The sequence below is a fragment of the Dermacentor andersoni genome, chromosome 9, assembly GCF_023375885.2.
Source record: "Dermacentor andersoni chromosome 9, qqDerAnde1_hic_scaffold, whole genome shotgun sequence".
Lineage (NCBI taxonomy): Eukaryota > Metazoa > Arthropoda > Arachnida > Ixodida > Ixodidae > Dermacentor > Dermacentor andersoni.
Window position 1 is genome coordinate 137,450,048 of NC_092822.1, and position 7,759 is coordinate 137,457,806.

At 45.5% G+C, this 7,759-nt stretch overlaps 1 protein-coding gene across 5 annotated transcripts in view; it reads right to left on the reverse strand.

Moving 5' to 3' along the window:
- Window positions 1–7,361, reverse strand: part of LOC126529757 (inactive histone-lysine N-methyltransferase 2E-like) — a 392,924-nt gene extending 385,563 nt beyond the window's left edge. For 2 of the 5 annotated variants that reach the window (XM_055070021.1, XM_055070022.1), the window contains exon 1: window positions 6,857–7,358. The gene's annotated coding sequence lies outside the window, so the exon portion shown is untranslated. Of the gene's footprint in view, window positions 1–6,856 lie in introns of all 5 variants that reach the window. The other 3 variants (XR_008612213.2, XM_055070020.2, XM_050177258.3) reach the window with 3 other exon arrangements.
- Window positions 7,362–7,759: the final 398 nt, after the last annotated feature.

Genomic DNA, 7,759 nt, shown 5'->3' on the forward strand with positions numbered 1-7,759 from the left:
TGACATGTAAAGGTGTTTCTGAAAAAATTAGTAGCTGTATGGCTGCCTTTTACATTGAACATTGCATTTCATTGGCCACTGTGAAGGGTTGGAGCAAACGGTTCAAAAACAGATGTGAAATTTGGAAAGACGATCCAAGACCGGCCAAAGCCACCGTGCAATCATCCCCAACACAATTGCAAAGGTGCATGAGCTGATTAGACAAGAAAGGAGGATAAACACTGATGAACTGGCACAGTGTGTGAACATCAGTCACGGTTCGGTTCACACCATAATACATGAACACCTTGGTTATCGGCCATTGTGTGCGAAATAGATGCCCAACATTTTGAACCACCTCCACAAGACGGAGTTCGGTGCTGCCTTGGCTCATCTGGTCATGTGAAAAGCGACGTCATTATCATCATCTGCCTGGCTACACCCACTGCAGGGCAAAGGCCTCTCCTATACTTTTCCAACTACTCCTGACAAGTGCTAATCGTGGCCATGTTGTCCTTGCAAGCTTCTTAACCTCATCTGCCCACCTGACTTTCTGCCACCCCCTGCTACACTTCCCTTCTCTTGGAATCCAGACCGTAACCCTTAATGACCATCGGTTATCCTCCCCATTACATGCCCTGTCCATGCCCCTTTCCTTTTCTTGATTTCAACTAAGATGTCACTAACTCACATTTGTTCCCTCACCCAATCTGCTCTCTTTTTATCCCCTTAATGTTGCACCCATCATTCTTCTTTCCATAGCTCGTTGCGTCGTCCTCAATTTAAATAGAACCTTTTTCGTAAGCCTCCAGGTTTCTGCCCCAGAAGCGAGTACTGGTAAGACACAGCTGTTATACACTTTTCTCTTGAGGGATAACGGCAACCTGCTGTTCATGATCTGAGAATGCCTGCCAAACGGACCACAGCCCATTCTTCTGATTATTTCAGTTCATGATCTGGATTTGCGGTCACTACCTGCTCTAAGTAGATGTATTCCCTTACCACTTCCAGTGCCTCGCTACCTATCGTAAATTGCTGCGAGACTGTTAAACATTACTTTTACTTTCTGCAGATTAATTTTTAGACCCACCCTTCTGCTTTGCCTGTCCAGGTCAGTGAGCATGCATTGCAATTGGTCCCCTGAGTTACTAAGCAAGGCAATATCATCAGCGAATCGCAAGTTACTAGAATATTTTCCATTAACTCTCCTGTAAACACGCTGTGAATAGCATTGGAGAAATCGTGTCTCCCTGCTTGATGCCCTTCTTTATTGGGATATTGTTGCTTTCTTTATGGAGGGCTATGGTGGCTGTGGAGCCACAATAGATATCTTTCAGTATTTTTACATACGGCTCGTCTGCGCCCCGATTCTGTAATGCCTGCATGACTGCTGAGGTTGCGACTTAATCAAATGATTTCTCGTAATCAATGAAAGCTATATATAAGGGTTGGTTATACTCCGCACATTTCTCTATCGCATGATTGATAGTGTGAATATGGCCTATTGTTGAGTAGCCATTACGAATTAGTAAATTTAGTCATTTAGTAAATACTTTGTAAGCAATGGACAGTAAGCTGATCAGTATAATTTTTCAAGTCTTTGGCGTCCCCTTTCTTATGGATTAGGATTATGTTGGCGTTCTTCCAAGATGCCGGTACGCTCGAGGTCATGAGGCATTGCGTATACAGGGTGGCCAGTTTCTCTAGAACAATCTGCCCACCATCCTTCAACAAATCTGCTGTTACCTGATCCTCCCCAGCTGCCTTCCCCCTATGTATATCTCGCAAGGGTTTCTTTACTTCTTCCGGCGTTACCTGTGAGATTTCGGATTCCTCTAGACTATTTTCTCTTCCATTATCTTCGTGGGTGCCACTGGTACTGTTTAAATCTCTATAGAACTCCTCAGCCACTTGAACTATCCTATCTATATTAGTAATGACATTGCCGGCTTTGTCTCTTAACGCATACATCTGATTCTTGCCTATTCCTAGTTTCTTCACTGCTTTTAGGCTTCCTCTATTCCTGAGAGCATGCTCAATTCTATTCATATTATACTTCCTTATGTCAGCTATCTTACGCTTGCTGATTAACTTGGAAAGATCTGCCAGTTCTATTCTAGCTGTAGGGTTAGAGGCTTTCATATATTGGCGTTTCTTAATCAGATCTTTTGTCTTCTGCGTTAGCTTACCGGTATCCTGTCTAACGAAGTTACCACCGACTTCTATTGCACACTCGTTAATGATGGCCATAATCAATTGCTTCAACATTGAGGTCCTTTTCCCGAGTTAAAGCCGAATACCTGTTCTGTAGCTTGATCCGGAATTCCTCTATTTTCCCTCTTACCGCCAACTCACTGATCGGCTTCTGATGTACCAGTTTCTTCCATTCCCTCCTCAAGTCTAGGCTAATACGAGATCTTATCATCCTATGGTCACCGCAGCGCACCTTGCCAAAAAGCAATGTAATAGGCAAAGAATGTTTCAAAATCCCAGCTTTGCTCGCACCACATCGTAAGAGTGCGCGCAAAGTTATATTTCGCACCAGAAACTTGCTTCGTACCAAAGCCCAATTAAAGGGAGCGTTTTATTTTTCATAAAAGTCTATACATGGTGCAAAAACAGGTTCATGTCAAAAAATAAAAAGCGAAACAGACCACGAAGCGACTACTCATGTAGAGAAATGGCGAAACAGGGGGGGCTCAGTCCCCACCTCCCCGGGCACCTAGATCATAGTCGGCGCCTACGATCCGATATTCCCTCAAAAAGAGGCCTGTCGGGTTTTGCTTGAACAGTGTATCATTAACGGGGAATAAATCTAAAACTGAGGCACTGTTTCCGTCGATGCGCTTTGGCAGTTTTATGAGTTAGGTTAAAGCATGGCAATGTTGACGATGTCAACATCGCAGTTGACAATGACAACAGCAGTTGATGTCAAGGAGTGGCTCAGGGGAAACAAAGTGCATCAGGGAACTCGTCTGGCCAGCTGGCATGTGGAAGTAGAAATCTCCGACTAACAATAAATTACTTTTATCATTTCTACGTACACACAGGAATTCAACCAGAAAACACTGGTTGAACTCAGTGGGTGATAATCTCCTGAAAGAAATTGTACTATGCCACATTCTACATGCGCGATATCTGGTAACCTCGTCACAGATTTGCGAAACGTAATTGCTACACCACCGCCACAGCAGCCCCTATCTTTCCTGTAAATTCTGTACCTAACTGGTGCAATTCCCGAGTCGTTAATGTCGCAGGGTTATGAGTAAGCACAATAGTTTCAAGGTCTGCCAATTTGTTGACATTGCTGTGGGTATTTACGTTCACACAACAAAGTTTTCTTTCATTGCAACTTCCTTGTCATTTTGGCTGTGCACACACCTTTCTGTGTTTATGAAGAGGGACAATTTTATTTTCAGCAGTGTTTCATTCAAATAATTCATTGTCAATTTTGACTTTATTGTGAACCAACCTCTTTCTTGCCCTTACGTCTCCCGTCACCAGTGTTATCCCAAAGGTGTTTCCTAAGCTGTCTGGTTGCGGCTGAAAAATCTTTAGGGATCAATACACTGATTTCTTTGAGCTTAAAGCTATCTTTTAGCACCATAATTTTTTCGCAATGATTGAACAATTTCAGTATCAAAAGTTACAGTCTATTCGATTTCCTCGTTCCCAATATGTGAATTTTTTTGACATATAGCACTTGCAAGCCCAGTTTGTTCCAGAATAGATGGTCAACCACGCTCTCTGTGAAAGATTCAGCCGTTTTCCGAGCGTTTTCTGGAATACCAAATATGATTAGATTATTTCTTAATAAACCGAAAATGAGACATCCACCCAATCATAGCAATTGCTACAAAGGAAACTCATACAGGTTCCTCGAAAGAAAAGCCTCGTAGCTGAAGAAAAATTCGGCCTGGTCCGGGACTCGAACCCAGGACCACCGCCTTTCCGGGGCAGCCGCTCTACCATCTCAGCTAACCAGGTGGCTAGAAGATGGCAGGGTGAAGTCAAATTTATCGACAACTCGAAGCAAAGGCAAGAGTTTGGCGTAATAGTTCTGCGGAAACCCGCAAGGTGGAGAGAAGTAATTAATAAACGGGAAATGAGACATCCACCCAAACATAACAATTGCTACAAAGAAAACCCATACAGGTTCCTCGAAAGAAAAGCCTCGAAGTTGAAGAAAAAATTTGGTACTTCGTATTTGGTAAAATTGGGTATTATTTCTTCTGCCTCGGTCCTCGAGGTCAACTAAATTTATTTCCATGTAGGTTATTTTTTCATGAACTTCTTTCACCACAGCCAGAGACGTCCTTAAGTTTTCTCTCTATTGCGTAAAATATTTGCTGCATGCTTTTTTGACCGTCAAGTAGCTGTTGTAAAACCGGTACAGCATTCAGACCAGGATTAGACTATGTCTCCACAAAGCATAAGCAAGGACAGTACAATGTTTCATATGCACGTCAGAAAGCAGCAAACATAGTTGGGGGATGTCAGCTGGACCAAAAATCAGTTGCTAGATTTTATGGTTGAATACATGTTACTAAGCTGCATGAAAACGCAAGGGGGTTTGTCATGACGTTGACAGATGGCCAGCTGACATGCCCACTAATGTGTTGATGGCTAGCTGGTCTTAAGTAGGCCGAGGTAGAGGAGGACTATGGCATCCAGTCAAGTGATCCAGGCAGTGACATGGTGCGCTCACATCAGCGTGCACACTCCGAAGTGCAGCTCCATTGCACAGGCTCTCGGGGATGGCTTTGGCGTGACTATGTGCGACATAGTCACACTCATCAACGTTCCCCCATAGAGTATCATACAATGCCTCCAACCTTGTGACAACTACCACTGCTGCTACCTCGCTAACTCAAGCAAACTTCGCATCATGCAGATTCCAACACTGCAATGTATCCGCACTTTTTTATTATGAATGGGCTTCCAAATTGCCACTTTACGCTTCATACTATGGCCTCCATGAACAGCAGCCAATGTCTAAGGCCATATTTTTGTGTACTGCACGCACTGGAAGCGATTGCAGGAGCCTGAAACACATCATGGTCACAATATTTTAGATATCACCTATCACATCTGGGGCGTGAAACCTTGCAAAAGAATAGCATTCGAGATCACTTTCTGTTGTTCAGGAGAAGCTGTAGCGCCTCTCCTCCTCAAAAAAAGAAGAAAAAAAAGTTGCGAAGCAAGCATCAAGAAACACAAAAAAAGCCCCAGCGTACTTTATAAATGAAGCCATGTACAGAGAGCACAGGGCTATGCAAGTTCAACTCTGTGGCTGTTGACGAGCTTACTTTTGGCTCGTCAGCAGCGCCTTTCATTTGTTTAACACGCAGATTCGCCAGCATCATGAATGCGCGCAAGAATCTCGGGGCCCACCCTGGGGCACGAGCAACCGTGAGGTACCAATGAGCCATTTATCCCTCGAGATAACACAGCATCAACGCAAGCGGACATCGATCCGACAAAGTGAAACCAACAACGCGAGCGTGGAAAGGCGCAGGGACGAATCGAACAGGCGGTAACAGACAAAAGCCGGCTTTCGGGGGCGTCCATACGTAAAGGGGGCAGCCACTGTTCGGAACACAATGGCGGCTATCCCCTCACGATGGGCCGGGCTCACAGAGGGGGCAAGACTGCCGTCAAGCCCGCCGCCACGGAAAATGACCACACGGATGCAAAATGTGGGCAGCGCTTAGAAATGCACAATTAGAACAGAATGCAATTTGCGTGAAACGCTTTTTTGTTTCCCGCAGCGCGTCCATGTCGCACGCACTGGCGCCGTGTGTGAAGCGGCTGCCCGAAACGAGCAGACGACAGTAATTGCAGCAACAGTGGAGAGATGGCGCCACAGACATTCCCACGCTTCAACTTTTTTGGGCCTCAGTCAGCGTTTCCGGGAACAAGCGAGCGAAAGAGCTGGGTTCGTGTCGCGGAAGGCAATATCACCCATTAAAGGGTTGCAACTAACAGGTGACGTGGGTCGAATCGAACCCAAGCGGTGACATTGTGGTAAGACAGTGGAGACCCGTGGCCGCAGATGCGCGAGTGAATGTAGGCACGCAGCAACAGTAGTGTTTACTATGCATACAACGATAACGCAGCTGCTACCATGGATCCCGTAATGATGCGACAACAATGGCGGTCGCAGTGCAAAGAATGTCTATCCCGACTATGGAGCAAGCGCTCAAGACTGTTTTCTCCTGCCAGTAGAAAGACTCGCGAAAAAACGATGTCTGTGAAGTACGTCTCAGCTGCTTACACACCGCGACTCCCTTTTGCAGCCAAGTGGGAAAGCGTTTCCGAAAGCTACAGGAGTACAAATGGTAACGTCTACGAACATACTCTGAACAGGTGCTGCTGTATGTGGCGAACATGCACGCCGAATGCGATGTCTGAAAGCGCATATTACATGATATGTCAATGTGAAAAAGTGCATTCCAACGTTCGTCTCGACAGCATGATGCGATCACTATGCTGCATTTGGCCCCTTAAGCCTAAGACAGAGAAACACGAATCGCAAGGCCGTCGACTGCGCTGTCTTTCAAGCAGGTTCACGGGTGTGTCAGACGTTGTCAGACGTGCTTACGCAGTGTGTAATCGCAAGTGAAACTGCTTTCATGACAGCACAGCAGAGGCACTTGTGCATGGATCCATCACCTAATTCAGTGCTGTCGCTACAACCAGCAGAGCAGTTTAGACACTCAATGACGCCGACAGACAACTGAAAAAAGAATCTAAACGTGCAGCATAAGCAAAACTATCTCCATTCGTCAATGCTTGACATTTTCGCTTGAGCTAAATGGTTGTAGCGAGCGAAGCGTCAAGGCTCAAAACGCAGGCATCGTACAAGTCTGCTCACCTGAGCACTGAAGAGCCGCAGCCTACGGTCGAGCATACATGCCTTGTGCACGAAGTTGTGAGCAAAAATCGCTCCCTCAGACGCAATCGGCTGTTCTTTTGATTAGCGAGCGCCCACTCGGCTACACCACCGATGCTTACGACTTGCTCGCCGAGCCGAATCACTTGAATGGTCTCCGGATGTCTTCTTTAGCTGAAAGATTGCGAACGCACACTTCCAAAGTCACGCACTTAGGAACACTTTAGCGCTCCAAGCTCTCCAGGCACTTGGGAGACACACATTCAAATACTCGTACTACACAAATGGCGGCCATTCTGTGTTTAACTGCGCGGGGCCCCCTTATCTACTTGCAAGGACGCTGCGCTGCCTAACACGTACATCTATACGGCTTGTTATATTGCAATAGTTATTTTAAATGTAGTGCAATAGAAATAAGATAAGTTTTGTATCTATGTACACACTTTTCTTAAAACAAGAACGAAAGTACCGATACATAAATATTCAGTTTCGATGTCCGTAACACAGAGTGTTCAAGAATATGGTCGAGTGGAACGAGCGGCTGGGGTGGCGCATGCTTTGTGCACGCGACGACGAAAAATACTGTGGCGGCGCTGCGATCGAACTGGATTGGGCCTCAACAAAGTATAGTAACTCTATGTCGACAAAGTCGTGCCGTTGGAAACTGAAACTGCTGGTGATCCTTCTCAGAAGGGTCATTCGTATTACTTCGCGCGCTGGTATATGCATTCAGACAATTCAAACGGCGTTTATAATTGGATATGACATGTATTTATGCCTTAGGGATAGGTGCCTTTTCTTTGGTTTCTTTGTTTCGTTTTTTTTTAAGTGCCGCTCTGTGATTGAGCGTGCATTGCAACCGCAGTGCCAGCTTTCGTTCTACTA